The sequence below is a fragment of the Ambystoma mexicanum genome, chromosome 1p (assembly GCF_040938575.1).
Source record: "Ambystoma mexicanum isolate Mex_15411 chromosome 1p, UKY_AmexF1_1, whole genome shotgun sequence".
Taxonomy (NCBI): domain Eukaryota; kingdom Metazoa; phylum Chordata; class Amphibia; order Caudata; family Ambystomatidae; genus Ambystoma; species Ambystoma mexicanum.
Window position 1 is genome coordinate 1,267,719,559 of NC_090921.1, and position 23,786 is coordinate 1,267,743,344.

General features: G+C 44.2%; 1 protein-coding gene across 3 annotated transcripts in view; it reads right to left on the reverse strand.

Moving 5' to 3' along the window:
- LOC138452785 (E3 SUMO-protein ligase ZBED1-like) overlaps window positions 1-23,786 on the reverse strand; it is a 657,632-nt gene that overhangs the window by 486,853 nt on the left and 146,993 nt on the right. The gene's annotated exons all lie outside the window — the stretch shown is intronic.

Below are 23,786 nucleotides of genomic sequence, written 5' to 3' on the forward strand. Positions count from 1 at the left end.
TTATTTGCAAGGCAGCGGCACTGTTTCTTATGCTTCTTCATTACAGCAGTGACATTCAGTACAACATTTTTTTATTCCCAAGACGTTATACATAAAATGTCATACTAAAAACCTGTAAAATTCACTCAAAAAAACTTTGTTAAGGGAACGTTATGGTTAAATTGCCCTACCAAAAACATGTGCACTTTACTAAAAAAAAACTTTTCAACCGTGCCATTATGGTTCACAGTAAAACCAAAAAAAAAACTTAAATTTGCCAGTTATGGTAGGCTGAGCAACCATAACTGCCCGCATCACTGTGCACTGCTAACACTAACACCCAGGACATCAAAGATGACATCACAAATGTCATGTGTAGCCCCTTCATTTTTGCTCACTGCCACATCTAGGCCAGGCGGTTTTATTTACTGACAGTCGGAAACGTAACTTTCAAAAGCTATTACATTTATACATATTGCTATTCTCAATTTTTTTTTGCAATACTTTCCCTACCCTTTAATCACATCTTATGATGTACATAAAAAGGGGAAGAAGCAGGTCTGATACAAAGCTATCATTTTTGTGCGTGCATACAATCATGTACATTATACACAGTTGCTAATGATACTGCCTTTTGTTTGCTTACTATACTCTCCATATATAAGCCCCATATTTGTATGATTTGTAGTCTATTTATGTTTTGTGTGTATTACTAGAAATATGTAGTAAGTGATGCATTATTAGCAACTTGGTACATGTTTCACAAACCAGAAAAGTGTGATACAGAAGCATTCATCGTTTTACTATACAAATTTGCAAAGTGCAAATTTAGCACCTCTATGGGGTATGCTGCAACCAATACCTACATTTCTGTATGCGTAGGTTCCTGTACTAGAAAGAACACTGTAAAGGAATTTTATTTACAACTCTACATTGCGTGATGAAGTATGTAGTTTATTAGATATGTCCTGATTACCCCTGATATTTTTTTGCCAAAATTATATTCACAACCCCTTGTCTGTAAAGTAATTACACGTGTGATGTCATCAATGACATTTGTGATGTCATCTTTGATGTCCTGGGCGTTAGTGTTAGCAGTGCACAGTGATACTGGCAGTAATGGTTGCTTAGCCTACCATAACTGGCGAATTTCAGGTTTTTTTGGTTTTACTGTGAACCATAATGGCACGGTTGAAACGTTTTTTTAGTAAAGTGCACAGGTTTTTGGTAGGGCAACTTAACCATAACGTTCCCTTAAAGTTTTTTTGAGTGAGATATGGGATACATTACTCACCGTAATCGTATTTCTGATGCTTGTATCTGCTTAGATTCACATGCTGTGCCTAGGCCGACATCTAGTGGAAGCTGCGGAGTATTAGTTTGTTTTTCGAAAATCGAAAAAGGGCGTCGACACAGGGCGTGCCAGTAATACTATCCCTAGTGTGACGTCCACTGTACCCATGATCCCTCACGCGTCTAGGATCCCCAGATTGTGTTTTTCCTGACATGAGGTAGCATGAGGAGTAGCGTGAGTACAGATAGTCCAAGCAGATAGACAGAAAGGTAAGAACTACAAGCAACCATGCGCCTTCTCTCGGAGGGGAGGAAGGGTGGGTCGCATGTGAATCTAAGCAGATACAAGCATCAGAAATACGATTACGGTGAGTAATGTAGCCCTTCTGAGGCTTGTGGAATCTGCTTAGATCACATGCTGTGCATAGATTAGCGAGCAGTACCAGAAGCAGGAGGTGGGAGGTGAGAAGGGTCATGAGCAAACAGGTGTCTTAGAACCGCTTGTCCCACTTGTGTATCTGTCTTGGAATGAGTGTCAATGCAGTAATGCTGAGTAAAAGTGTGAATAGAGCTCCAAGTAGCTGCTTTGCAAATGGTGTCGAGGGGAACATTTGCAATGAAAGCCAGAGTGGCCCCAATGCCTCTAGTAGAGTGGGCCCTTGGTGTAAACGGCAGAGTCTTTTTAGAAAGAGAGTAACACAGCTGTATACAGTTGATAATCCACTTAGAGATAGCGCCCTTAGAGACGCGATCCCCCTCTCTGCCTGTAGCTACGGAGACAAACAGTTGATCTGTTTTCCTTAGCGGTCTGGTTTTATTTACATAGTATAAGACCGCCCTACGCACATCTAGGGTGTGTAGTTTCACCTCAGCCGAGCTTTGTGGGTTTTGGAAGAAAGCCGGAAGCTCGATGGACTGGTTTACATGGAACTTGGATATGAATTTTGGTGAGAACCTAGGGTGTGTGCGTAAAACCAGTTTGTCCTTGTGGATAGTAAAGAAAGGATCTTGCACTGACAGAGCCTGAATTTCACTGACCCTTCTTATGGAGGTAATGGCTACTAAGAAGGCCGTTTTATAAGTCAGGTGTTTGAGACTACTTTTATGCATGGGTTCGAAGGGGGGCCCCATGAGCTTAGCTAGCACCACGTTGAGGTCCCATCCTGGCGGTGGGTTCGAAATAGGAGGGTGAAGTCTCTTTACTCCTTCCATGAAGGCTTTAACCACTGGTACTTTCCACCACGAGACCCTGTTATGGGATGTGGTGTAAGCCGAGAGGGCTGCCAGGTGTACTTTCAGAGAGTTAAAAACCAACCCTGCATCCAGCAGGTGGAGCATGTATGTTACAACGTTGGAAGGAGTGCAATCAACCGGGTTGATTTGTTTATTCTGACACCAGATAACGAATATTTTCCACTTGTCAAAGTAACAGTGTCTTGTATTTGGTTTCCTGGACTCTTTTAGAATGTCCATACACCTCTGTGGTAATTTGAGATGTCCAAACTCTATGACTTCAGGAGCCATGCTGCTAGGTTCATAGAGTTGGGTTCCTGATGCAGTGTTTGACCTTGTTGCTGGGACAGAAGGTTGTACCAGGCTGGGAGTCTGATGGGCTCGCACACCGCCATCCTGCGTAGGTGTGGAAACCATGGTTGTCTCGCCCACATGGGAGCAACTAGGATGAGCGTCATTGATTCCTTGTTCATCTTGTACACCACCTTCCTGATGAGGAGTTGGTGGAAAAGCGTACGCAAACATCCCTGACCAGTTCATCCACAGGGCATTCCCCTGGGAGTCCGTTTGGGGGAACCTGGATGCAAATCCTGGGCATTGTTTGTTTTCGCTTGTGGCGAATAGGTCTATAGTGGGGAAACCCCACTGAGAGAAGAGATCTTCTACTACGTCTCTGTGAAGGACCCATTCGTGTTCTTCTGGGAGGGGGTCTCTGCTTAGAGCATCCGCTAGGGAATTGAGCTCCCCTGGAACATGTTGCGATGACAGGAAGATGTTCCGTCTGAGTGCCCATATCCATATTTTCTGGGCAAGCTTGGACAGATTTGGCGAACGAGTCCCTCCTTGCTTGTTCAGATAGAACATGGCTGTCGTGCTGTCCGTCCTGATCTGCACCGACAAGTTCAGTAGATGGGGCTCGAACGCCTGCAGCGCACGGAATACTGCCAGAAGCTCTAGCAGATTGATGTGGTTCTTGGCTACTGAGTGAGACCAGAGACCCTGAGCTGTGTGGTGGAGATGGTGAGCTCCCCACCCAGTCAGGCATGCATCTGTAGTAACCACTGCCTGTACTTCGGGATCGTAAAAGGGTTTCCCCTTTGCGATATTCTCTCTTGTCCACCAGTGTAGGCTCTGTACGAGTGTTGGCGAAACGACCACTAGATCGTCCCACTGACCACTTGCCTGAGACCACTGTTTCGCCAACCATTCCTGCATGGGACGCATGCGCAGACGCGCGTGGGGGACCAGGTAAATGCATGACGCCATCATGCCCAGTAACCGCATAGCTTTGCGTACTGTTATCTGTTGACCTGACTGATAATGCGGAATTTGCAGAAGTATATTCCGAATTCTTTCTTCCGAAGGGAAGGTCAATTCTCTCTGAGTATCTAGGATAGCTCCTAGAAACTGTTTTGAGGTGCTTGGCACCAGACTTGACTTCTTCTCGTTGATAGAGAAGCCTAATTCGTGGAGGAGGTCGATAGTCCTCTGAATGTTTGATCTGCAGATTCCTGGGGTTTCCCCCGTTATGAGCCAGTCGTCTAGATAAGGGTACACTGGGATTGCCTCCCTGCGTAGGTGTGCAGCTGCCACCGCCAGTACCTTGGTGAATACCCTTGGTGCTGAAGCTATCCCGAAGGGCAGTACCTTGAATTGGTAGTGGCGACTGTCCACCTTGAAGCGCAAGTATTTTCTGTGCGCCGGGAGCATAGAAATATGAAAATAGGCATCTTTCATATCCAAGGTTGCCATGTAATCCCCCTTTTTTAGGAGTGGGATTACCTCTTGTAGCGTGGTCATACGGAATTTTTGGGGCTTGACATACTTGTTGGCAGGCCGTAAGTCCAATACTGGGCGCATTGTTAAATCTTTCTTTGGCACAAGGAAGTAAGTTGAATAGATACCCTTGTTTACCTGGTGTCCTGGGACGAGTTCTATCGCGTCCTTTAGGAGCAGATTGTAGACTTCCTCGAGGAGGATCTTTTGATGTTCTAAAGAGTGGACTTTTTGTCTTGGAGGGTGGTTTCGGGGACGTTGCAGTAGTTTTATACAGTACCCCTTGGATACTGTCGACAGCACCCATCTGTCGGATGTTATCCCTTCCCATGCCTGGGTGAAGCTGGATATTCGTCCCCCTACTGGGGTTGCATGGGAAGGGACCCAGAAATGAGCGTCACTGCTTTGGTGGAGGCGTGCCGCCTCCTTTACTGGGGCTGCCTCTGCCTCTACCACGTCCTCTTCTACTAGCCCTACCATACCCCTGGGTAGACTGTTGTGAGTTGGTGTTCCACTGTGTACCCTGGGTGTGGGAATAGCTATTTCCTCTATTGGAATTTTGGCCGCGGGGGCGACGAAAATTGGCGTTCCCTCTTTGGTTAGGTGGTTTTGTAGTTAACTGGCCAAGGGATTTGAGGGTGTCGAATTCCTCCTTAGCGTTTTTTAGTGCGTCCTCGACTGCCTTTCCAAACAGGAGATCACTTTCCACTGGTTTGTCTAAGAGTGCAGCTTGTGTTTCTGCTCTGAATCCCGACTGCCTCAACCAAGCATGTCTTTTGATGACAGTCCCCTCTGCTATAATTCTACCCGCATTGTCTGCGGCGTCTAAAGTTGCTTTTAAAATGCAGCCTGAGACGTTTCTTCCCTCTGCACAATGCGAGATAGCTGGCTCTTAAGGGGTTCGGGAGCGGAATCTATTAGTGCTGCCACTTCTTCCCACTGATGGCAGTTGTAGCTGGCCAACAGTGTGGTGGAATTCGCGATTCTGGTTTGGTAGGCTGCCGTGGAAGCTACTTTTCTACCAAAACCATAGAGTTTCTTACTTTCTTTGTCGGGGGGAGCCTCCGAGGAAGATAATGGGGTTCCAGCTCTCTTGCGGGTGTTAGTTACGACTAGAGAGTCTGGCTTAAGTTGGCCTCTAATATATAGAGGGTCCGACTGGGCTGCTTTAAACAGCTTCTCTACTCTCGGGTTTACAGGTCTTGTCAAGTTTGGGTTGACAAGGGATGGTGCTATTCTGCGTTGAATAGATTTCAGGATGGGAATGGTCTGGGCTACTGTCTTCCTTTCCCCTATTAGTTCCTCCGCGAAGTCCCTCTCTTCTTGGACACCTTGTGTGTCTATGTGGAAGTGGTTAGCTGCCCGAGAGAGCAGTTCATTCAGGAGGGGCTGATTATCTATTGGGGAATCAGACACTGGGGCTTCCCTTTCGACTGGTGAGTCCATTCTGAAAATATCTGGGCTATTTTCTGGCTCATCCTCGTCTTCGTCCTCCCCGTAATAATCTGACACTGCGAGATCTTCTGGTGTGTCAAAATCCTGGCCCTCTATAAGGGAAGAGTCTCCTTGGCCTGTAGGGAAAAGGCAAGAATAGGGTTGGACCTCGAAGGGTTCTGAAGCCTTTACTGGTGTCTCGACCCGGGGCCTTTTATTTGAAGGGATAGGGTCCCTTGAACCTGAGGGAGAAGATTCCTGAGGGTTTAAAGCTAGTAGTTGGTCAGGGTGTCTTTCGAAGAAATTTGCTAAGGAGGACATCCTTGACATTACTCTGTCAATGTCCTCGCATGACCAGAGTTTTGAGCTTGGGGTGACCCTGCTGGAACTCTCTATGGACTGTCCCTGAGAAGACTTGGACGGGGAAGTCAGTTCTATTGTTGTGGGGGATTGCAAGGGTTGTTTCCTTTGTTGCTTACCCCCTTCCCCGTGGGTGGAAGTGTGTTTATCCTTTCCCTTATCTTTCGACGCCTGGCGTCGAGGATCGGAGGTGGAAACCCTGTGTTTCGAACTAGGCTTTGAAACTGGGCCCTCCTCACTCCCAAGTGATGTACCCTTTCCCTGGGGTGCAGGCTGGGGATGGAAGCCGTGTTCGTCTCCGGACGAGTGATCTTCCGTGATGTTAATGGGCGAGGCACTATGTGCAAGTGTGGAGGCTTGCCTGACGTCGTGCGGCGACCTCGACCGGGACCGCCCAGAGGACGTCCTTTCGGACCGCTCCTTTTGTGCCTCTTTCCGAGGTTTCGACGACGTCGAATCTCGGGTGGGTTTTTTGTGTTTAGCGTGTGTATGTGTAACGCTCTTGTCGCCGGGGGACTTCCCCATAGTCGCCGGGACGGACGACCTTCCGAGGCCGGGGACGTGCGTTAGGCTGTCTTTCGACGCCTTGGTGCCCTCGCCGTCCGAAAGTCCGGCGTCGCTGCCGTCGCTGAAGGTACCCTCCGCCTCCATAGCTGCTAGCTTGGCGTGGTGGGCCCAACGCTTGGTGGAGCGGTCCTTAAGAGTTTTTGTCTTAAACCTGCTACAGGCCCTGCAACCCGCCTCGGGGTGGTCTCTGGGCAGGCAAAGGTTGCACGTAGCGTGCTTGTCTACCCAAGGGTATTTTTTATTACACTTGGGGCAAAACGGAAAGGGCGTACCCTCCATACGCGCCTGTGGGCAGCGGGCAAGTGTGTGTAGGTAAGAAGGTGTTTCTAACCGAGTGTGGAAGTGTACCACCCCCCACTCTCCCTACTGTAGGGCCGAGGCCAGCGGCCCAGGCCCGAGCCGAGGCGGAAGCCTCAAGGCCCAATCCGTCGGGTTTCGACGTTGATCTCCTCCCCGGTTCGGCGTCGAGGTGAGAAATGGGGCAAATTAGAATTATTTTTAAGTGTAAATATGGCAAAGCCAGGGAACTCCGATGAAGTGCTTCCGACCAGAATGGCGGAAAAAAACAATCTGGGGATCCTAGACGCGTGAGGGATCATGGGTACAGTGGACGTCACACTAGGGATAGTATTACTGGCACGCCCTGTGTCGACGCCCTTTTTCGATTTTCGAAAAACAAACTGTAATACTCCGCAGCTTCCACTAGATGTCGGCCTATGCACAGCATGTGATCTAAGCAGATTCCACAAGCCTCAGAAATATATATATAGATATACATACAAATATCTCAATGCCAACGATATTGTCTAATCCTACGTTGCTTTTGAAAATATATCTATTTATCTCCAAAACTCGATATATATCGCCCAGACCTGCTCACGGTGCCACGGTTCTATAAACCTTTTCCCACCGTGCCAAGCAGCTACCAGACATCCCCAGGAAAAGCAATTACACACATTGCAGGACTTCCATGCATGATCTTCTCCCAAATAGGAGAGGCAAAATCTGCGCAGGTCAGCGTAAGGTTCCTGAATCACCCACAGAGTGACGGAACCAGTTGGCCATGTGCCAGGCGGTATATGCCCCAAATGTAGGCACAACAAGGTGCAGCTGCTGTGGGACTGACTGTTGGGTGGGCCATACAAGAGAGGGGCCTTGTGACAGTCAAACCGGTACACAAAAGTTCTGGAACAATCTAGTATACAACAGGCTCCGGTCTAGTCCCAACAGTATGGATGAAAAATGACAGGATGTAAGAGTATTAACATTTATGAGCCAGCTTCTTTGAAATAGAGATGAAAATAGTGTTACAATCTTGGGAAACGCCAGGTTTGCTTGAATGTTGAGAATGAAGAGTTGACCTATAACCCAGAAAATTGCCAATCCTCTTCCAAGTAAAGTAAAACAACAGAGTCCCTAGTAATGAATTTCTAGACGGTAAACAGGAGGCAGAATCTACTTCAGTTGCTTCTTGGAATATTGGAGCAGGAAAATAACATAAGCATTCAGATGTAAAAAATGAATTAGCTGCTTATATGATTATATTCCACTATGAAACAGTGTTTAAATGATCAATTTCTGCATAATTATTTCTGTTCTAACAAACTGGCCATGGAAGTCCAAAATGGTGCAATCGAAAGGAGGCCCGTCGACCTTGAATAATATGACCATTATAAAGAATCATATTTGCATCCCAAATGATTGCCTAATTGTAAGAACCATTACAATAGAAGTTTGGACTCATTAATGACAAGTACAGATCTACTCCTGGGAAACTGCACATAGAAAATCTAAATAGAATAAGAGGAAAAAAATGAAGATATTCTAAAACAATTTCCCAATGATTAAGAGATATTCCAGTATGGCCACCCATGAAATATAGCAGATATTTGTTCCTAAACTGGTGTACATTTTAGGATTCATACTTTTTAAATGGATGCCCTTATCAAGATTTAGCCGCTAGACATACTCCTAGAAAGACAACTACTTTAAATGTTCTTCTTTCAATTGTGAATTATGTAATTATGCGTATTGTGAGGCGACAAAGGTATCGTTTTCAGACATGTTTATTAAACAGAAAAGATAGGCCGGGAGGATAGCTCAGGGGCAACAGGTATGTCTTGGAAGCAAGACAATGCATTGCAACACAGGTTCGAATCCCTGGCTTGCGTTTACAAACCGGCTCCAGTATTAAGCACGATATAAAAGCAATTATAAAAGAATAATTATTATTTAAAAAAATGGGTTGGGTGAACGCCTCTCTATCCCTATCCTAAGGAGAGTTTTTCTGCCTAGGAAACAAAAAAATCAGTATGTGTCGTCATTAAACTTATTAAAACTATCCTTGCGCCCAAAACATTCTAATCTGGCCCTCATACTAGAAATGAACTAAGTGTTTAAGGAAATGTTTCTGACTTAGTTGGCAAAAAAGTGTTCATAATGAAATGCAAATGAGTAACTCAAACAGAAAAGTATTTTCCAACGAGAAACCCTTGGATCCAGAGGGTGGTTCTTGCCCATGGATTTTTAAAAGGAATGGCAAAAGTGTCTTTCAAACAACAATCTCCTTGGATCTGTGAATTTGATTCAGAAAGTTCTTGTCCAAATAATACATTCCATAATATTCAACTCTCCCTTGTTTTCTATATACTAGGTTCACAAGTTTTCTTTTTAAGATGATACATTTCACATTAAGCTTCCCTTTTACAGCTTTGGTGGATCTCCTGGTATAATGCCCTGTCAGGAATCTTCTTATGCATTCTTCATATACCCTGGTGTACTCTCCTGCCAGGTACCCTCCTACAAAGCTTAAAAGGTTGCATTCAATTTCAAAGTGCCTGGAACATTTGTTTACCAGGACTTCCTTTATGGACTTCTCAGATCACTTGGTATGCTCCCCTGCCAGGTATCTTGCCACTGTTTTACAACTTTCTATACTTTTGGTGGATTGCCTGGTACACTCTGCTGCCAGGAATACTTCTCTGGGGTCCTGCAGATCCCATGGTATACTTTTCTGCCATGTCTCTTCTCCCAAATGTCACCTGCCTGGTGCACTTCTTTCACCAGAGCTTTTCTCAATTGCGCTGTCCTTTAAGTATGCCACAGTTGTAACACTGCTGTGTTTCTATCTGCTTGCTTATGGCAATGCATGTTCCAACTTCCCCCACATTGGCATCTCATACATGGGGACTTCAAGTTTTGTCGTTGCACTTTATCTTGTCGGTATGCAAATGTTCTTAATTCATTTACTTTGTTACATGTCTGTTGGTAAACCCCAGGGTCCCCAATGCCTCTGGGCATACTAACCGGTACTTTGCAGTGCTGCCGACCCATGACGTGTCTCTGCAAGGAAGCTTTCTCTCTGGGACGGCCGTGTGCACTGGAGATCTTCCTTCAGCATTTGTTTCAGCTCTGTGCTCTCCCCCCCGGCATCTCACTGTGACCTGGACTAATGCTGTTTTTCAGCACAGCTGTATCTGCGAGAGCTCCTCCGCTGCTCCAAGTATTCAGACGGGCCTCCAAAAGGATCCCGTTGGGCCTCTCCTCCCTTCTCAGCAAGCCGGTATGTGATTCTAGCGTTTGCGAGCTGCCACATAGATGTGCCTGTTCTCTCGACTTCTTTCGGCCACAGTCTTCTCTCGTTCCGCTTTCACTTTGAGTGCGGATGCCATTCTTAAACGTCCCGCACACTTGTGATTGTGATTTGACCAAACAACAAGTCTAAGCACCCAACTTTGGGTTTCTTTCAATCTGCATCAACTCCTTCCTCCTCTTCCTCATCTTAGTACTTGGAGATTTATGGGAGTTGAAGTCCATAAAGTTTAGGGGATTTCTAAAATAATGTTGTTTAGGTGTTGTACTTATAAAAATAAAATCAGAAAAAGGTGATGTTAGTGTAAGTGTTGGAGTTATGAATGGGGTTTTGACTAGAATGGCAGCATGCCATCAGAGGTTTGGGTGTCATAGGGTTTTCAGGAGAAAGGGGGAAATACTGCATCTGTTCCAGTAGAGTCACCACCTCCCCCCAGCAGTCGTCTTCTCCTACATGATCTTCGCTCATATTACCACCCGTGGGTCATGATCAGCGGTTGCCGTCCCCAGGCCACTTGGGACAAGGTCATAGCTGGGGAGTCCAAACAGTATCACGATTCATTTCAAGTCCTTACTACTAAGGAAAGTGATCATAAACATTGTATGTGTCTTAAAAAATGGACTATTAACCCGGAATAAAGGAACTACCGAACAGGATGATAATATGCATCAAATAGAGGAACTATAAATGGTGATCATTAATGACTGGATCCCTCCATAAAAGAAAATATATTTAATGAAGACTTATGAAAATATTGTCCTTCAGATGGTGAATTACATAAAATCTTCAACGAGAGAAAGAAAATAAGATCATCAATAGGGGTACTGTGTTCTGGTTATCAGGAGAACAAAACAGGACATCCCTGCATATTAATACCAAACAAATAAAAATAAAAATTAACCCCTGATGGAGATTTCTAAATAAAGAAATTGGAACAGTCGCACAAGAACAATAATAAAACAACAAAAAACTTGCTCAGAGTGAAAAGAATTGGTCTCATCTAATGGAGGTAGCCAGCAAGATGAACCAGAAATTGTTCTAGAAAGTGCTGAATACCAGTTTGGGTGATCCAAAACAGTTATGCTCCACGAATATACAAGACCAAGGTGGGAGAGCCCATGTAAAAAAACGTTATAAGGCAGATAGTGGGGTTTGATACATTTCTCCATGAACATAAAAGAGGACACACATGTATTTATTACTGAGGAACAAATTAGGTGTCAAACAATGAAATGTTTGAGCTTGTGCTCATGAGGAATCACAAATGAAACTTATTTGATTTAATTTGGTATTATGTGAAACACATTTTGATGCAGTATTTAAATTTGGTCTTAAGTTTTGAGGATACCAAATAATTTTAAAGCTTCCATCTTGATTCCCATTTAAAAGAAGTAAAGCAAGGGATTGCCCAGAAATGATCAAATAATGGCCTTAGTAAATGAAGGCGTAAACACTTAACAAGCTAATATAACACTGTTTAATCAAACTTGTTTCAAAAAGGGTTCAGCTACTGATGACAATTTGGGATTGCTTATTTGATTACGAATTATACAAATTATATCTCTAGTCTGAGTTTATAGATGTATCAAAAGCACTCAAAGTAGATCAGACTGTATTATGGAGCCACCAGATTAATATGGCGATACCTTGCACAGTGTTGGATTTATTGATTGCTTTACAAACAGATAAATGGACAAGAACCAGGCCTTTGGACTGGCTAACTATCCACTACAATAAAGTTACAACAGTCTAGCCCTTACAAATAAAATAAAGTTTAATATATTTAATGGTAGATGTAAAAAATGTAAATGTTCCTGGTCATCAAACGAAGACCGAGGTGATAAATCATATCATATAAAGGTTGAGTCTCATTAGAAAATCAATTTAATTTGAAAACATAGGAAAGCTTTAAAAGGGAAGGTTTTCTACATGATTGAAAAGGTAGTTCAATTTGAAGGAGGATATGCGTTGAAATCTTGGCATGCTCTATTGAAAAATACCTTTGCCTAGGTATGGTATGATTGCCTTTTTAAACAAACACACAACAGAAAACCAGGCCTAAAAAATAAGTAAAAATTACCTTAGAAAATGCGTCTCCCAGAGGGATTGAGGCTTATTTTAAATGCGTCTTAGTAAAACTCAGTGTCTTTTGTAACTTTTACAGACAGATTGGATTATGCCAAAAGCAACTCCTTGAGGTTTAAAGTACATGAAGCTTTCCTGAAATTAAATAATCCTAGAGGTGCTAACAGATAGATTTGAAAAAAGATGTGGTAAGACATAGGCCATACGCAATGATAAATGATCTTGTGTGGATGAATATGAATAGTTGTACAATTAGAATTCGAAGGATCTAGAAATATCTCATTTTAAGAATTACGTAAAAATATGAGACTTTTTTTTTTAAATGTACCCTCCTTTTGGGCAGGAGAAGTAGGTTGCAATGAATTGACTCTGGAAAATAAATGGCAATTATTTGCAAATGCTTTGAAACTGAAATTTATATTTTTTTTGCATTGTATGATATTGATCAAACTAAGGATGAAATTGCTCCGAGATTGACTAATTCTTAATTTTCATAAATCTGATAAAGATGCAATATACTTTTTTTTTTATAAAAAGGTATAACCAATTCTATGTGAATTAATTTACATAATTTATTTTTAGCCAATAATCTGTTCCTTGGGATAAGTGTTTATATTTATGTAATTGTAATGTACTTGTACAGTTCACATTTTAAATCTGCAAACATTTAAATAAAAAATATTATAGAGGGAAGAGAGAAGCAGATACAAGCATCAGAAATACGATTACGGTGAGTAATGTATCCCTTCTGAGGCTTATGGAATCTGCTTAGATCACATGCTGTGCATAGATTAGCGAGCAGTGTTCGAAGGAGGTGGGATGTGAGAAGGGTCATGCGCAGATAAATGTCTTAGAACCGCTTGTCCCACTCGAGTATCTGTCTTGGAATGAGTGTCAATGCAGTAGTGCTGAGTAAAGGTGTGAATAGAGCTCCATGTAGCTGCTTTGCAAATGCTGTCAAGGGGTACATTTGCAATGAAAGCCAGAGTGGCTCCAGTACCTCTTGTATAGTGGGCGCTTGGTGTAAAAGGCTGAGTCTTGTCTGTAAGGGAATAGCACAGTTGGATACATCAGACTATCCATTTTGAGATGGCATTCTTAGAGACGCGATCTCCCTCTCTGCCAGGAGCTGTGGAGACGAACAGCTGATCTGTTTTTCTTAGCGGTCTGGTCTTGTCCACATAGTAGAGGACTGCCCTCCTCACATCTAGTGTGTGGAGTTTCACCTAAGCAGAGCTCTTGGGTTCTTAGAAGAAGGCCGGTAGCTCAATAGACTGGTTAACATGGAATTCGGAAATGAACTTAGGTGAGAACTTAGGGTGAGTGCGCAACACCAGTTTATCCTTATGAATAGTAAAGAAAGGATCCTGCACTGATAGAACTTGAATTTCACTGACCCTTCTTATGGAGGTGATGGCTACTAAGAAGGCAGTTTTATAAGTCAGATGTTTGATACTAGATTTGTGCATGGGTTCAAAGGGAGGTCCTATGAGTTTAGCAAGTACCACATTAAGGTCCCAACCTGGTGGTGGGTTAGAAATTGGAGGGTGGAGTCTCTTTACCCCTTCCATAAATGCTTTGACAACTGGCACTTTCCACCATGACACCTTGTTATGGGAAGTGGAGTAGGCTGATAAAGCTGCCAGGTGCACTTTAAGTGAGTTAAACACTAACCCTGCATCCAGTAGGTGGAGCATATAGGTGACAACATTAGAAGGAGTACAATTAGCTGGGTTGATTTTCTTATTCTGGCACCAAATTATGAATCGTTTCCATTTGTCATAGTAACAGTGCCCCGTATTAGGTTTTCTTGACTTTTCCATACATCTTTGGGGTAAATTGAGATGTCCGAACTCTATGACTCTATGACTTCAGGAGCCATGCTGCAAAGTTCATCGTTTTGGGCTGAGGATGCACTGTTAGTCCCTCGTGCTGGGAGAGTAGGTTGTACTGGCACGGGAGCTTGATGGGGGTCGCACATCGCCATTTTGCGTAGGTGTGGATACCATGGTTGTCTCGCCCTCATAGGAGCAACCAGGATGAGCGTCATTGGTTCCCTGTGGATCTTGTTCACCACCTTCTTCATCAGAGGGGTTGGTAGAAAAGCATAGGCAAATATCCCTGACCAATTCATCCATAGGGCGTTCCCCTTGGAGCCTGGCTGGGGGAACCTGGGAGCAAAGTCTGGGCATTGTGTGTTTTCGCTTGTGGAGAATAGATCTACAATGGGGAAACCCCACTGAGAGAAGAGGTCTCCTACAACCTCTTCGTGTAGCCGCCACTCGTGTTCCTTTGGGAGGGAATCTATCTCTGCTCAGAGCATCTGCTAGCGAGTTGAGTTCCCCTGGAACATGTTGGGATGATAAGTAAATGTTCCGTCTGAGTGCCCATTTTCCAAATTTTCTGGGCAAGCTTGGCCCCCTTGTTTGTTTAGGTAAAACATTGCAGTCGTGCTATCTATTAGGATCTGCACTGACTGGTTGGATAGGAGCGGTTCGAATGCCCGAAGCGCTCTGAAGATTGCCAGAAATTCTAGCAGATTGATGTGGTTCTGAGACACTGCGTGAGACCAGAGACCCAGAGCTGTATGGTGCAGGTAGTGGGCTCCCCACCCTGCTAGCGAGGCGTCTGTTGTCACAACGGCCTGTATCTCTGGATCATAGAAGGGTTCCCCCTTCGTAAGATTCTCTTTTGTCCACCAGTGAAGACTTTGTACTAGTGTTGGCGAAACTACCACTATATCATCCCACTGACCACTTGCTTGAGACCACCGTTTCGCCAACCATTCCTGCATGGGTTGCATGCGCAGGCGCGCTTGGGGAGCCAGGTAAATGCAAGAGGCCATCATGCCTAGCAAACGCATCGCTTTGCGCACCCTTATTTTTCGACCAGACTGATATTGAGGAATTTGCAGCAACAGGTTCCAAATTCTTTCCTCTGACAGAAAGGTCAACCCCTCTTGGGTGTTTAGGACAGCTCCTAGGAACTGTTTTGAGGTGCTTTGCACCAGGCTTCATGTTTTCTCGTTGATTGAGAAGCCCAATTGGAAGAGGAGGTTGATTGTTCTTTGAATATTTAGTTTGCAAATTAAGGGGGTTTCCCCTGTGATGAGCCAGTCGTCCAGGTAAGGATACACTGGGATTGCCTCCCTGTGTAGGTGCACCGCCAGTACCTTGGTGAATACCCTTGGAGCCGAGGCTATACCGAAGGGCAGCACCTTGAACTGGTAGTGGTGGTTGTTTATTTTGAAACGTAATGTAATCCCCCTTTTTAAGTAGGGAGATTACCTCTTGGAGTGTAGTTATGCAGAATTTTTTTGGCTTGACATACTTGTTTGCAGGTCGCAAATCTAATACTGGGCGCATTGTTAGATTTTTTTTTGGCACAAGATAGTAGGTTGAATAAATACCCCTGTTTACCTGGTTGTCCGGGACGAGTTCTATGGCGTCCTTTGCAAGTAGAATGACAAACTCCTCGAGAAAGATTTTCTGGTGCTCCAACAAGTGTACCTTCTGTCTTGGAGGATGGTCGTGGGGGCGGGCTAATATTTCAATACAGTATCCTGCGGACACTGTGGACAGCACCCATCTGTCCGAAGTGATTCCCCTCCCATGCGTGGGTGAAGGTGGAAATGCGCCCCCCTATTGGGGATGCATGGGAGAGGACCCGAAGCGGAACATCACTGTTTACTAGGTGACGTACCACCTATGGCGGGGCTGGCTCTACCCCTATTACGGCCCCTGCGCTGGCCTCTAGTGAATCCCTGTGCTTTTTGGAACTGATTGTTGCCCCATGAGGTTCCTTGATTTTGATAATAGTTGGAACCCCTCTGGGAGCTTTGGCCGCAAAAGCGACGAAAATTATTATTTCCCCTCTGACCTGGGGGTTTATTTGTGAGTTGGCCGAGAGATTTTAGGGTCTCGTACTCCTCTTTAGCTGTCTTTAGTGCCTCTTCCACTGCCCTGCCGAACAGAACGTTCGGCTCTACCGGCATGTCTATGAGCGTGGCTTGGGTCTCGGGTTTGAACCCCGACTGCCTTAGCCAAGCGTGGCGTTTTATTACTGTGCCTTCGGCTATCAATCGTCCAGCATTATCTGCTGCATCAAAATTTGTTTTAAGGATGCATCCAGATACAGACCTTCCGTCTGCTGCAAGTTGGGCCAACTAGCCTTTTAGTGGTGCAGAGACTACTAGAATAGCTACTTGTTCCCACTGATGGCAGTTATAGCTTGCTAAAAGAGTGGTACTGTTAGCAATACGTGCCCGATAGGCTGACGTGGAGGCAACTTTCCTACCCAGACCATATATTCTTTTGCTCTCCTTATCGGGAGGTGCTTCTGAAGAAGCAAGTGGTGTACCTGCCCTCTTTCTGGTGGTTACTACTACCAGGGAGTCGTGTTTTAAGTGACCCCTTAACCCCTTATGTACATGGGATCGGAGGGTGCGGCCCAGAATAATTTTTCCACTCGTGGATTCACTGCACGAGTAAGATTTGGGGTTACCAGCGAGGGATCAATTCTACGCTGGATTGATTTTAATATTGGGATAGCTTGGGTAATGGCTCTCTTGTCCCTTAGGATTTCTTCGAGAAATCCCTATCTTCTTGGACACCCTTTGTGTCTATCTGAAAATTAGCTGCTGCTTAAGCCAGTACCTCATTGAGGAGTGGCTGATTATCAATCGGTGAGTCATGCACCGGGGGGTCCTTAGGAATTGGGCAGTCAAGATTGTAGGCTTGCGCCTCATCCTCCTCTTCCTCTTCCTGGTCCTCGTCATCCCCATAATAAGAAACCCCTGTCTGGTCTTCCAGCATATGCGTTTGTCTCCTCTCCATATGACTGTGGATGGTAAGAGTCAATTAGCAAAGGGTCTGAAACCAATACCTGCGCCGGAGCCTCAGAGCAGAGCCTTTTAGTAGGGGGTTGAGAGTCCTTGGATCCCGAGGGGAAGAAGTAGCTGGTGTGTTGGCATAGCTATGGAAATAATTAGGGTCTTTTTCATAGAAGTCTGCAAAAAAAGACATCCTTCTCATCACACTATCAATATCCGCCGAGTTCCATTCCCTGGAACTGGGAATAAACCTCTCCTGTTCTGGTTACTCATCCATGCCCATATCATGAGGAGTGGGAGGGACAATTTTATTCTTAGGAGTAGTGTCAGGGACCTTGGACTTCTCTATCCCTTTAGGAGCCTTCTGTTTTTCTTTATGGTGTTCTGAAGGTTTCTTGTGTTATTTATCCCCTTTCCCGTGACTAGAGGAATGTTTTCCGGAGGTTCTAGGGGTTTCTGAGGGTTTCGACGCTTCGCGGCGAGGTTCAGGGGTATTAGAAGGAGGGTGCTGAATCTCGGGAGTAGACACTACACGGCTTGACTTGGGAGCATAGAGGTCGGAATCATCTTCTGACGATCAAGCCTCTGGAACTATTGGGAGTGTGGCACCTTTTCCAACCGCGGACGGTTGGTCTTTGTCATGTGACGATAACGAACGGGAACGTCCAGAGGACACAGAATCGTCGGACCGCTCTCTCGGTGCCTTCCGTTGCCGATTGCTCGACACGTGTGTCGAGTCACGGCTGGGGCTGATGTGTTTAGAGGAAGTGGTGTGGGTTGCGATTTTGCCGCCGGGTGTTGTCCCCATAACTGGGCCGCTGGCCAGTCCTCCGAGGTCGGGGGTTTGCGCATGGGTATCTGAAGTAACCCCTCGCCATCCGATACGGCGGCGTTGCTGCCATCGCTGAATGACCCTTCGACGTCCATGGCCTCTAGCTACCTGGCGTAGTGGGCCCAGCGCTTCATCGAGCCGTCCTTAAGTGTTTTTGGCTTGAAGAGCTTACAAGCTCGACACATTGCCTCGGGATGGTCTCTTGGGAGACACAGATTGCACGTATTGTGCTTATCTACCCAGGGAAACTTCCTGTTACACTGGCAGAATTTGAAAGGAGTACTCTCCATATGTGTAAATCTGGCAGCGGGCTGTGTATATGTAGGAAATAAATGTGGGAAAATTATGACCACCCCCCACTCTCCCTACTTGTACAGGGCCGAGGCCAGAGGCCTTCCAAGGCCAGGTCCGAGGCCAGAGGCCTTCCAAGGCCCCAAGGTCCGTCGTGTAGTTTTCAACGGCTGTTTCCCTCGATCTTTGGTGACGTCTATCTTCGGCGTAGGATGGAAGATAAAGGGGAAAATGTTTAACAATATTGAGGTACAATTGGCAAATGCCAAGGGAACTCCGCAACATGCGTCCAACTAGTATGGCAGAAAAAAACAATCTGAGGGTCCCACACGCGAGGGACGTCACACTAGGGATAGTATCACTGGCACGCCCTAGTTTGACGCCCCTTTTAGAGTTTCGAAAAACAAACTAGTTTGACGCCCCTTTTAGAGTTTCGAAAAACAAACTGTAATACTCTGCAGCTTCCACTAGATGTCGGCCTATGCACAGCATGTGATCTAAGCAGATTCCACAAGCCTCAGATAGATATATATATATATATGAAAAAACAAAGTAGCCAATATAGTGCACTGCCTAACTCGTAGCTGGTGCTAGGGAAGGGAACTTTAGCTAACCTCCTAAATGTATAAAAAACACATGTAAATGGTGGGTTGTAGCACTACAAAAAAAAAACCACAAAACATGCCACAGGATTTCCCAGCACTCAAGACCAAAAACACCTTCTTACAAAAATACTTTGTTTTTACTCATTATAAAAACAAACAACCAACTGTGCAAATATGCAATAAAGGGCAGGTATAAATCAAAAACCTCCCCATGGCATACAGGTTAAGCAACACTCACCCGGCATACAGGTTAAGCAACACTCACCCCCCCTCCCGGATTGAAAATCGCCACGCGTTCCGCCTGGATATACCAAGCTTCCTCAGGCTGATCAAACTCCACATTCGTGAAAACACAACCCATTTAAAACATAAGGAAAGTAACCCGAGCAAGCAGCTACTCCCCCTACTCATCTCTGATCACGTGATCGCGTAATACCACATGGATAGTCACGTAAAGCGGGCCGCCATGATGGAATGACTATGTTGTCATTGTGTTCACTGTGAACACAGAACGCTGGCCACAAATTAAATGCCAGCAAAATATGTGAGTGTTGGGGGAAAAGAGCTATTCGCTCCACACTGCATTTCCTTAATTCAAATCCTAAATTTCTTTACACATTTCCTTGCGTCTAATTGCGCCAGTGCGCTTTTTCATACCATGGGTAGACCTCATCAACCTTGACGAGAGTCTCCCCCTTACGACCCTGGGTTTGTAGTGATGCAAGCTAAAACACGGCACGGCAACAAGCTTCATTAAGAACCAGAGCTCTCCTTTGTATATACAGGACACAGTGCCCTCTAGTGGAGAAAAACGATAGTTGTTTCAATCCAGATTGCAGCATAGTGCTAAACCATGCTAGGAATAATTTCCACTATGGTAGCATTTTACCTGTACAGTGCATTTCTATTTCGATGGTCAATCCTATTTCTGTTTAATACATGTATTCACCACAACAGGCATCATTTCAAAACGTGACTCGTGCATATTCATATAGAAAACATATGATTAATGATCTCATATACCTGGCGGCAAGACCACCGCAGAACCTTGGCAAAATGCAAATACTAAAGGTTTTTACATATCAACATGATGTTAGATAATAAAGTGCAAGTGCAATCAACCCTGAGTTGTAATTAAGTGCTACACAGCTGTAGTTAGTCTAGCCCATTGAACTAAACCATTCCTTCATGTTGAAGAGACAGCACCAAAGAGATATAACAAAAATCTCAACTGGGTTCCAATTATTCCATACACATTCATAGACATAGATCAAATCTATTGGAGAAATACAAACATCTCTGGATCAATATTGAGTTCATTAGGTCTTAAAGTGTCAAATTTACAAATTAGAGATGCCTCTAATTGCCGAGTTTCAGTTCTCAGTTTCCCAATCTCTTATGTTTGGGAACATGGGCAAGACCAACAAATGACATTTCCATCACATTGCCACCATGTTTCTCTATAAAGTGTCCTGTCAAAGGGTTGGTTACATCTCCATTCTTAATGGCTCTATAGTGTTGGAGGATCCTGAGCTTGAGCATTCCTATGGTCGATCCGATGTAATGAAGACCACAGGTACAAGTAATGGCATATACTGAAAATTTCGTCAAGCAAGACACCATTTACATGTGTTTTTTATACATTTAGGAGCTTAGCCAAAGTTCCCTTCCCTAGCACCAGCTATGAGTTAGGCTGTGCACTATATTGGCTACTTTGTTTTTTCATATATAGTCATTAGATGCCGCCTCCCATGGCTTAAGACATTCAGTCTGTGTAAATGCAAAAACGTATTTTGACATTTCATTTTGCTATAGTGTAGCCCCCTAATTTTCTTCGATGAAATTCCAGATTTATGAAGAGGAAACAAACTTTTTGGAGACAATTAAACTGGAATTGGGGAGACCAACTGAGCGCACCTCAGCGGCGTGAAGCGGAGTGAGAGTGTACATAGTGGAGAGTGATTTTTTCAGCTCCTACTTGCTCAGTTTTTCTGTAGAAATACCACCTTCTTTACAAACCAACCAAGAGGGAAGATCAGGTTGAAGCAAAGAGACGAGCAGCAGCACAAACTCTTTTTAACCATGATAAAGCAGCCACAGCAGACGTGACAGATGGAAGCTTACCAGCAAGCTTAACCGTGCAGCAGAAACTAGACAAATTGGAAAAAATAAAGAAAAAGGAAATCTCTAAGTGGTGGGAGGCGATGACGCTCCAAACATATTTAGAAGTCCGACGCATCCCAAGAGGTCTAAGAATTCTAACTATTCCCACGTTTGAGGATATAGACCCTAGACTAATAGAGGAATGGACGCAACATACCAACGAGTGTTCCTTTAAAATGATTGAGAGCCTCATCAAATATGCCAAAACTGACAGACTCAAGCTCATAAAAGATATTGAGGAGATGGAAGAACAACGGTTAACCTCTGAAGATGGGGATGAATGTAAGAAAACGTATGCCAAGAGTGAATGAAAACCTTGAAAGACACGAGGGTAAAATTAGAATAAGAAAACAACAAAAATTCAAAAGAGATCGTTTGGATTATGAACCGGGCAGAATATATACATTCGCCAAACATTTCGATGCCCCCGTCAAACAAAGACTTGAGCAAATGGCAACCAATATTCAACCTCCTGCTGCAGGGTCAGAAGAACCTAGCAGTTCAGAGATAGACACCTCGGATACGGATAGAGCTATATCAAAAAGGCTACATTTTTTAGAGGAATTCAAACTACTGCATCTAGACCGCAAAATGGACAAGAGGGGAAAGGGTCAATATTCCGGAAAAGGAAGAGATGCAGCTGGAAAAACAGGAAAAAGAGGACGAGGCGGGGACGCCAGCACAAGCGATGCATCGAGCATGATCACACAATCTGGCAACAATCCGAGGGGGAGACCGAGAGGCAGGAAGACTTACAGTTAAAGATTTTTAACATATCTTCTAGAAGACTTACCCTAGGAGAAAACTCAGTATTATCCCTAGGCCTATCCTCCAGCCCCACATACCTCTATGACTATACATCTACGAGGGTGGATCTCTTCAAATTCCTTAGAAAGTTAAAATTAACTAAATTTCATGCAACGAAGGTTAATGAAGGAACTAGAAACAGAGAAATATCCAGTAGAGAGATATCTTCCCCTCACAGACAAGGACATGACAAGCCTAATTTGTCTTTCGAATATGGGATCACAACCTGAATCTGAATGGGAGTTAGCGTCAACATTGGACAATGCAACATTGGAAAGAGAATTTGGGATACCCACAGACATTACCTGCCCTAGCAAGTTTAAACCTAAATCGATCCTTTGTCAGAACATCATGTGTGGCCCTATTGACACCTTTGAAAGTCTGGTTATGAAAGACTTGAAGAAATTGCCAATGAAGATACCTCCATCACTACTTGCAATATAAGGCATTAGAGAATCTAAGAGACAACCACACCATAGTCATACGCCCCTCGGATAAAGGGGGTGGTATAGTGATCTTGGACAGCGATCAATACAACATGGAAGCAATGAGTCACCAGTAACTACATATTGGTAGAAAATAGTGTACTGTTGGAAACCAACTTATAATATTACTCAATGTTACGAAAGTGGTGTGACCTGGAATTGATAAGTGATGAGTACTGGTTCTTAAAAAATCCTTTTCCAGTTACTCCACTAATCTATTTTAATCCTAAAATCCACAAGAGCCTTACTGATCCACCTGGTCGCCCTATAGTCTCCTCTATAGGGAGTCTACTTGAAAATACCTCTAAATTCCCAGATCATTTCCCACAACCGTTTGTTGTCAGTCTCAGCTCACATATTCGAGACACTTCTGACCTGCTGACCAAAGTAGACAACGTCAATTGGGAACCACAATACATCCTAGTTTCCCTTGATGTTGTCTCGCTGTATACATCCATTATACATAAAGCGGGTATTGAAGCATGTAAATACTATTTAGAATTTAGATCCATTAGTCATCGTCAGCACAACAAAATATTATTGGAAATGCTCCAATTTTGCTTGGAACACAACTATTTCCTACATGTTACCTCCATTTACAAACAAACTCAGGGAACGGCCATGGGGTCCTGTATGGCCCGACCTAAGCCAATCTCTATATGGGTTGGTGGGAGACACAGATAGCTTGGAGAGAAGAGATGGAAGAATTCACAAAGCACATAGTTGTCTGGTACCGTTTCATAGAGGACTTGTTCATCATATGGGACGGTACCGAAATTCAGCTACTCAACTATGTCCATACTCTCAATTTGGAATTAACATGTATACACAGTAAAAAAGAACTGTTTTTTCTGGATGTGTTATTCAATGTGGAAAATAACAGTTTAACATCTAGGTTATTCAGGAAAGAAACGAGTTCGAATTCCACTCTGCATGCTAAAAGCCACCACCCTATTCCATTAAAAAATTCAATTCCCTAAGGAGAGTTCCTTAGAGCCAAAAGAGCTTGTAGTAAGGAACTAGATTATCAGGCAGAAGCCAAGCAGATTGGTAGAAGATTTGTGAAACGAGGCTACAACAAAAATGTAGTCACAGACTGCTTTAACAAAGCAGAAGTCAAAAAAAGATCGGAATTGTTTGGGGCACAGGTCAATAAGAAAAAGAAAAAGATAAGATTCATAACAGGGTACAATCATCAAGCCAATAATGTTTAACTTATTATGAAAAAACATTGGAATGTGCCCCTGACAGATCCAGATCTTAAAAAGGTGCTAGATGAAGTCCCTAATGTGACATACCGTAAAGCGCCTACTCTTAGGAATATACTATCACCGAGTATGGTAGTCACAGAAGCCACCAAGTCAGGTCACTTTATGACACAGGGTCTGGGAAGTTTCTGTAAATGTGCAAATTGCAAAATGTGCAGTTTTGTATCCAAAACTCCATTTGTGAG